We start from the raw sequence: 9,079 nt of genomic DNA on the forward strand, positions 1-9,079 counted from the left end.
CTCCACAGCCTGGCCTGGAAATGCCCCTGGGCTTCTTCTGGGGAAAGCAGAGAATGTCTGCTGGGCATATGTCAGACACTCAGAAGGTAAAGTGGGAGGGGCTCCAGTTCAAGATGGGCCTGGGCTACGCAGTGAGTTTCAGGCTGACTTCCATGACACACTAAGGGCCGTCTCAGAACAATGCAAAATGAAAATACAAAAGAAACACGGAGGGAGCCAGGTTTTGCAAAGGTCACAGTTGACGCATCCCTGGATTTACACATCAACTGCCCAACTTCCAGGCTGGATAATCCTATGTAGACACCTCAGACTCTCTGAACTTCAGTGTTGAAATGGAATACAAAGCCCTCAGCTTAGTGCATTGTCTGAGGGGATCCCCTGGCCTGAAACATGTTCTCCATATACCTTTATCTCCACACCCATTGTGTGTGTCAGGTGGTCAGTGTGGTCACAAATGAGGGACCCAGAGGGACTCCAGGGGTGCCAGGGACTATACTGAGAGAAGAATTTGTTTCAGACAGATCCACGTTCAAGATGTGACGGGGAGTCTCAGCTTCTCCTCACAAAGGCTCCAACCCGAGCACATCACTGACATGGCCGCTGCCATCCCATGGCTGACATTTTTATCAATGACTAACTGACACGGTAAAACCATGTGCAACTTCATCTCACCTCTTGGTGACTTTGGGGTAGCTTCAGTTGCTCAGTTGTTCATCACTCCGCCAGGACATGACAAGCAACTGAAGGGCGAGTGTATTTATCGCAGCTTGGAGGCTATAACCTTCAATGACTAGCCCATGGTGGCTTGTGTACCCCAGCCCGGTTACCACCCCGCAAAGGCATCATAGTCTCTCTGTCAACAGAGCCTGCAGGGGACATTGCACCTGTGGATCCCTCACCACCATCAGGTCAGTGGCCTTCCTGGCATCTCTGTCACCGTCATCTGGGAGAGTATGCTCCCTTGGGAAGCCGAAATAAAGTCTCATTGTCTAAACCATCATTGGTGAGGTCTGCGTCACACACTCCTTCAGAACCCCCTCACTGGCCAGTGACACTCTGGGTAGATAGGTCCCAATCGATCAGATCACATGACACTCCTGGAATCCAGTATTGTGTGGCTTCTTAGAGGAAGCCAATGACTCCATGTTGAGCTTGTATACTCTTTGGTGGTGGTGGTGATGGTGGTGGTTGTGTAAAGTTATTTCATAGACATATTTGGTTCTATTTCCACAAGATTAGTGTTCCGTTCTGTCGTGAATTCCAGATAATATCCCACCCACCTCCCCACAAATAGCTCAGCTCCCTGAGGGACAAGATGCCCTGAAAGAGCTTCTGCTATGTCTGCTGAATCAGCCGGTCAGCAGGACCTCTGACCATCCCCCTGGCCTTTCCCGGGACCTTGAGATGGAAGAGAGAGAGAGTAGGTTTAAAATTAGAAGGGAGCAGAAGGCTCTTGAATGCCAGCCATTGGGGAGGAACTGGAGATAAGGTGGTCCTGAGACAGGAAGCATTTATTTAAGATTCCCATCATGCTGGGAAGCTGTAGCAAGGGGTACAGCTCAGGGAAGGACAGGATGTTGCCAGGATCTGGGGCAGGGCCAAGGGCAAAGGGCACAGAAGGAACGGATGTTGGAAAGGGAACGCGAGGCCCTCCGGATTGAAGGTGAGAAGGGTTTGGAGAGGTCCGAGGCCAGGAGGGAAGGCATCTGTGGGCGTTTGGGCTCGCCCGTCCCAGAAGGGCCATGGGTTTTGTGTCGGAAGAGTCCTAAGGGAAGCTGTGGTGTTGGCGGGTGGTCTACTGGGAAGGACCCTGGGTTAATGCCTCTGTGCATTCCCTCATGTCTGTCAGTGACTCTCCCAGCTCAGGGGACCCACACTGACTGTCCCTGAAGGGCACCCCAGGGTGGCTGCTCAGCCTTGCCTTTGAGCGCTGCAGGAAGTGAAGGAGCACTCTAGCAGAGCAAGTAGTGTCCCTTCCTGCCTCCTGCACATGGCAGTCAGGGGCGATCAATGAAGACAAGCTCCCTTATCCTATCAGAAGGGCATTAAGAAGACTGCTTATCAGGCCCAGGTCTAACAAAGAAAGGCCAGTTGCAAAAGGAGGGGCATAAATGACCAACATGTATCCCAAAAAATATGTATATTATATGTATGTGTATATGTGCATGCATACGCATACATATATTTATGATCAAAATGTAAAGAGCTCACAGCTACACAGCTAGGGCTTGCCAGATAAAGCCGTGAGCCCTGGACAAGCACAAATTTATCTTGACCCTTTTGACTGGCCTAACAGGCATTATCTGCACCCCCACAAACACACACACACACACACACACACACACACACTTCATAACAGGCTCCAACAGACTGTCGCACCCAGTTCATTAACCAATAAGTGGCTCAGTGTGTTAGAAATAGGGTACAAGCCTGAATCTACAGCTGATAAACTGGGCCCTAGGCACGTGACCTTGCCTCTCCAGGTCTCACCGTGGAGACCAAGGATGAGTCGGAAGATGCATCAGAAGGTTGCAAGATGACGTGACCAGCATGCTGCACACATCCTTAGGAAAAGCCGTGGGCCTTGGTTAATGTTGATTTTGAACCTCCGCTGTGCTTTAATGAGAGCTATAAAGGGTCCACTCCAGAAGTGGGAGACCAGAGAAGGCAGCCAAGACACATTCCCCCCAGCGCCCTCCAGGCTCTGCTGATGGGATTGCCCAGCATCTCTCTGCTCAGAAAGGTGGGGATCATAGGAGCAGACCCAAGATGGAGCACGGGTTCCTCACCCCCACCTCTCCATCCATCTGGACAGATCTCGGACTCAGGGACAGAAGCTTCTAGATAATATGTCTGTGGTTCAAAATCATGAGTCAGTTCGTATCTGGCCATCTTGGTCCTGGGGACAGTTTGGGACTGTCAAATGGGACAGGCTGATATCCTCCTCGTTCTCAAGAAAATGATGGGAAGTATTTTCTTCCTCCCCTCCCTTACTTCCCTTCCCCCTTCTCCTCTCCCCTCTTTCCCTTTTCTTTCCTCCCCTTCTCCTCCTCCTTCTTTTTCCTCCCCTCCCCCACTTTATTCTGGAGCTGGAGATGAACCCCAGGGTCTAACATATACTGGGCAAGTGCTCTGCTTCCCACTGATCTAAACCCTAGCCCTGGTATCAGTAGTTTGGTGGCCACTGATCAGCCCTGTGCTAACACATTGAGTCCTGTCTATAACTCGAAATGGCAACACATGAGTACTTAGATCTTTATTTTCCAGCCTATTCAGAGACGGTAGTTCACTTTCCTTAGGTAGCCCAGCTAGAAAGTGATAGCCTGAGGGTTTGAACTCAAGTGGGTTGACTGGAGAGTCTACAGTAAAGGAGATGGCACTCTTTGTTTTACTGGAATTCTCTTTAGCCCCATAGCTAAAAGGATCAGGCTCCTTCCCACCTCTGTGCTTCCTTAGGCACTAAGGAGATGGAAGGGAGTGACTGCTCGATACCAAAAGTCAATGTGCAGAAGAGATGAGGGACATGCCAATCACAAAGGTGAGTTATAAGGCTTTTCGAGGTGTATATGGTATGCAGTGCATGCGTGTGTGTGCATGTGTGTGCATGTGTGTGTGTGTGTGTGTGTGTGTGTGTGTGTGTGTGAGAGAGAGAGAGAGAGAGAGAGAGAGAGAGAGAGAGAGAGAGAGAGAGAGAGAAAGAGAGATGAACTAAGCTACCCCTCCAGCCCTCTTTTGACTTTTTGGGTTTTTAGCATGTGGCATGCATGTATGGATGTGTGCTTCATGTAGAGAGCTCCCATATTTATGCACACACTCCCATGCACATGTGCAGTTAGAGGCTGGAGGCTGATGTCTGTTGCCTTCCTCTGTCTTGCCAGCTTATGTCTTCAGGAAAACCTCTCCCAGCTGAGCCCAGAGCTCACTGAGTTGCTTAGTCTGGCTATCCAGCTTGCCCCCAAGGAGCCCCTAAGCACTGGGCTTACAGGTGAGTGCCACGCCTGCCCACCATAACATGGGTTCTGGGCTCTGAACTCAGGTCCTCTCACTTGCATGCTTGACGCGCCGAGCCACCTCCTCAGCTCCTCATCTCTCAGTTTACATTTCCTTTTGACACAGCATCTCCTGATTTTCCCAAGATGGTCTTGACCTCACACTGTAGCCCAGGCAGGCCTTGAACATGTCATGCTCAGTCACAGCCTCCTGAAGACCTAGGGTGACAGGCATATGACATCAGGACTAACTAGTTTTGCTCCATCAAGTGTGGCTGTAGACACCGATGGATGACCATGTCTCCATGTCCCACACTGTGAGAACACCTCCCTGGGCAGTGAGCCTGGGCATAGTTTTTACCATAATCGATCCTGCCAGCTTACCCAGAGGAGGCCAGGGATGCAGACAGCCACCCGGAACTAGATGGGACCAGCTTGCAATAAGAATGTCCTTGCCTTTTCAAGTGTCCAAGCACAGGTAGCTCAGCTTCTTGGCTCTCCTACTGTGCGGAGATGTGATTCCAACTCACCACACATACCTGGACCAGCCCTATAATCTCTACTTTCCCCACCGTGCAACTTCCACTCTATACAAGTCACATCAAGAACAGCAAGCAGCTACAGCTGGGAGGGAGGCGAAGCTATCTTTCATACAGGCTTGGCAACACCGTCAGGGACACTTTCCAAGAACCCCATGTCTCTTATCTATCTTATTTCAGCCGAGGACATCTTGCCCAACTCCCTTGGGATTCTCTGGGGTTTAGAATAAAAGCATGGCAGTATAGATCCCAAGTCTGAAACCTGTAGCTGTGAGGCCTTAAAAATATTCAGTGTCTATACGGCAAGCCATTCAGACCCTGCCTGGTAACCGCATCAATTCTATTGGTTGGTAGATGGACCCAGTTTACAACTATGCCTGTCATGAATGGTTGGTGAGTTTCATCACCCTGGGAGGGGTGTGGGTGTGTGTGTGTATGGGTGTGTGAGTGTGTCATAAGACAGGCCAGGCAATTGAAACATGCAGACCCGGATCCGATCTTGACCTCGGATAGGAAGGAAACCAGTGTGTACCCAATCGCCGGTACCCATTGCTGCAACTGACACGGCCTTTGAATCATCTTTTGATCTCGTTCAAAGCCTCTCTGCTATCTCATCGGTCCATCAAAGGCCTGCGATGAAGGCCAGCAGAGTCCGGCCCAAGGAGAGATGAGTCAGTGCTGAAGTCAAGGCTAGAAGCTTCCTTGAGTAGCAGCAGTCTTCTGTCTGGGGCTCATCCCCTGATCCTGCCAGCGGGGAGGGTTCTATAGTTTAGGCCAGACCCAAAATACTCTGTAAGAGACTTCCTTTCCCTGTGAACTTGTGTTCCAATCCCTGCTAAACTGATGGCAGAGAGGACTCGTGGCTTGCAAGAGAGGCCAGAAAAAAATGTATACTGTCTTTTTACGTGGGATTGCAAGTCTCAAGCCCAGGTCCTATAACTGAGGTACTTCAACATGCTGCTGGTAACTGTGTGTTAGGGGCTGTCTCAGGTGATGGCTAACTTTGTTTACTGTCCCCACGTCATCTTGACAATGAGCCACATGCCCTTGTGTCATCTCAAGGGCTCTCACCAACCCTGGAGAGCCTGCTAGGATACCACACAGTCTCTAGATGTTCTCTCTCGTTCTTCCCAGCCTATTCCAAAGTGCAAAGCTCAGCATTTCTCTATGGAGAAGGCCAGACATCCCCGTCAACCTGCTCAGAGTAGGACCATGTGACGTTTTCTTAGGGAACAGTCATTTTTTGTCTCCATGGGGCCACCCTAAGACTTTGAGTCTAGAATCAACACAGTTGAGGCTGGCCCTTACCTGGGGTGGGCCACCCACAGCTGTGCGACTTTGCAAAATTCGTCTCATCTCTCTGATGTCGTGCTTCTTAATGGTACAAAGTGAACCATCCCATCAGCACCTGGAAGATGCTAATGAAGCCTTTGCCATGCATGCAGGAGGACCTGAGTTCAAGACCCCAAACCCATGTTTAAAAACAGACATAAAAGCAAAACCACCACCACCAGCAGCAGCAGCAGCAGCAGCAGCAGGCTTGCTACCCCAGGAATGGCTAACGCTGAGTAGCCAAAATGGTGGTTTGTAAGCTGGTAACAACCTCTGTCTCAAAAGCTAAGATTAAATGGCTTCGCATAAGGAACACTCCTGATCATTTTGTATATACACACACACACACACACACACACACGCACACGCACACGCACACACACACACACACACACTGGAGAATCATCCAAACCTTGTAGGGCTGTGGAGAAGATTAAGGAAAGACTGTGTATATATGCCCCTACTTCCTGTTGTGGATTCTCTGTAGCCTTTGCTCTGCCTGTTATTACGGTCACTGCTGCTGGAGGTGGCAAGGGTGGTCATGTGGAAAAACCACCACACTCAACCAGTCCCCATCCCTTCATCAGTTGTGTGGTCGTGAAGGAGTTATTTAAGTGCTCTGAGCTCAGAAAATCTTCCTGTCACCTCCGAGATCAATCCAGTAGGAACTGTTGTATCAAACTGGCATCCACTCCAGAGGCCCATCACCCGATCTCCATGTGTCATGTTGGGATGATATCCGTGTCTTCCATAAGCGAGGCTGCTTATCATCTGCCTCACGTGGAACAAGGGATCTCTAGAAATATTCTCCTCAATTTTTAAATGTCTACCTGGAAGTCTACATCCAGCCCAGGTTACAACATTCTTCCATGATAAACAGACTTAAGGGAGAGAGGGAAGGAGGGAGGACGTGAGGAAGGGAGGGAGGGAAAGAGAGAAGGAAAAAGAGACATACAGAGAGAAACAGACAAGAGAGAAGAGGGAGAGAGATACAGATAGAGACAGACAAGAGAGAAGAGGGAGAGAGATTCAGACAGAGACAGACAAGAGAGAAGAGGGAGGAAGAGAGGGGGAAGGGAGGGTGGGAGGGGGAGAGGGAAGGGAGAGAGAAGGGGGAAAGGTAAACAGTTTGAGGCAGCTTTGGGCTACCTTGTGATGTTAACCGGGTGCTAGAGGAAGGACACAGGGGTTGGTTTGCCCAAGTTGAGGAAGAACCTTGATGAAATCCTCACATCAAAGTACATGGCTGGCTTCAAAGGTACCGTCCTGTCCCTCCTGCTCCTGTGGGTCATGGCCAGACAGTTCACCCAGGACAAAGCCACAGCCTAGGGGAAGGGGGCGGGGTCTGGGTTGGTGCCAGGCCCCTCATGGGAGCCAGAAGTATATCCTTGGAGTCCAGTGTGTCATCCCCAAATCCACTGCAGTGCACTCACTGGGGGTTCCTGCCTCTGGGGTCCCCAAATCTCAGGCCTTCTGAGGGCAGATTTCAGAGCAGCAGGGCAGAGAGAAGCACAAACAAGATCTTGGTTGTCACTGATATGGGACCGACATGCTGTCTTTCCACACAGGCGGGGCAGCTCCAGCCACCTGCTCCCTGATGGAAGCTATAGGCACACACACCTGCCTTTACAGACATCTGGAGGCACCTTCTGCTCCCTCGTCCTCTCTCACACTCCCTCAAAGTCACACTCCTTCATGACCCATCACGCTCACACGCACGCTCACACTCACACTGCCTCACCATGGCCATCCTCCTTAGGTCAGCTGTTAAGACTTACTAAGGGTGCAGGTCTGTCCACCCAGCTAACGCAGGAAACTGAAGCAGGAGGGTCTGACAGTTCAACAGCATCCTGAGGAACTTAGTACAGCTGTGTTTCCAAGTAGAAACTGGATGAAGTGCTGGGGATATGGCTCTAGGGTAGAGCACTTGTCTAGTGCTTCTAGTACAGGAGGAAGGAGAGGAGGAAGAGGAGGAGGCAGAGGAGGAAGAAGAGGAGGAGGAGGAGGAGAAATTATCTCTGAAACACACACATGTCTGTGTCACACATTAGAAGAACCACTGCAGCAACCAACAAACTCTCAGACTCAGTGTTCCTGTCAATCCGATGGGTGTAAGAACCCTTTCAGCACCCTGTAAAAATCCCCACACACCCTGGTGGATGTAACCCATTGCGACTACCCTCCTTCATTCTTACACAGTGAAGACAAGAGCTGGCCATGCCGATCCCTGCCTCCCACGACCTCCTGTATACAGCCTCTGGCTGTCACTGGTTCATGTCCACAGACAGACATTAAATGACCCCCCCCCACACACACACACACTCACACACACCAATCCATATCCTGCTACAACACCATCCAGTGAGAAGCAGGTTGACAAGGTCACAAATATTTGAACAATCCCTGGGGTAACACAGGGCATTGACCCCAAGGTACGTGTTGCCTGGGCCGAAAGTTTATCCAAGAATGACAAACGTGACAGCTTACAAAGTGTGGGGAGAGGCCCAGATAAAGGCGCCGGCACCCAGCCAGTGCTAGGGAGAGGTAGCTGGGCCGACTGCAGTCTCAGGGGAGCAAGGCTCTCTTTTCGAGAAAGTTCCTTGCATCTGGAACAAGGAACAGATGCCAGCTCTGCAGCTGAGTCACCCTGGCTTCTAATGACCTCACTGTGTAGCCGATGGTTCTAGAGACAAAGGGGGTTCTCTGAGTAAAGGGAACCCCAAAATCATGCTGAGCCCTCCTGTGCAGTTGATCTTTCTGATTGGAGGGGTCAGATGGGTACTCAATGGGTAGCCCAGAATGTCCTTGAACTTGTGATCCTCCTGCTAAGGTCTGGATTACATATGTGTGGGTAGCCCAGCCAAGTGCCAAGATAATCTGTGGGCTGGGAGGTGACTTGGGTAATGACACCTCCTCAGCAAGCACCAGGGTCTGAGATCGAATCCCCAGCACCCACGTAGAAAGTCAGTCATGGCAGAGACAGGTGGATCCAAGAGCTCACTGGAAAGCTCACTGCTCAGTCTAATCAAAATGGGGAGTTCTGTTCCAATGAGAGACCCTGTTTGAAGGCAATAAGGTGAAAAGTGGTACAGAAAGACCTGCCATCTTGCTCTGTCCTCTGCGTGTGTGTGTGTGTGTGTGTGTGTGTGTGTGTGTGTGTTTGTGTGAACCTTCATATTCACAACTAACAGTCATATAAGTAATTTACTCATATGTACT

The 9,079-nt window shown here is 50.5% G+C and overlaps 1 long non-coding RNA gene across 2 annotated transcripts; it reads left to right on the forward strand.

Annotated features, from left to right (window-relative positions):
• Positions 1 to 1,502: 1,502 nt before the first annotated feature.
• Gm42016 lies at positions 1,503 to 6,030 on the forward strand. 2 transcript variants are annotated; one of them, XR_878732.1, is made up of 4 exons: positions 1,503 to 1,663; positions 2,484 to 3,538; positions 3,879 to 3,985; positions 5,127 to 6,030. It is a non-coding gene; the product is annotated as a predicted gene, 42016 (long non-coding RNA). The 2 variants fall into 2 exon arrangements; XR_878731.1 differs by having other exon boundaries at positions 3,879 to 6,030.
• Positions 6,031 to 9,079: the final 3,049 nt, after the last annotated feature.

Source organism: Mus musculus, chromosome 5 (assembly GCF_000001635.26).
Source record: "Mus musculus strain C57BL/6J chromosome 5, GRCm38.p6 C57BL/6J".
Taxonomy (NCBI): domain Eukaryota; kingdom Metazoa; phylum Chordata; class Mammalia; order Rodentia; family Muridae; genus Mus; species Mus musculus.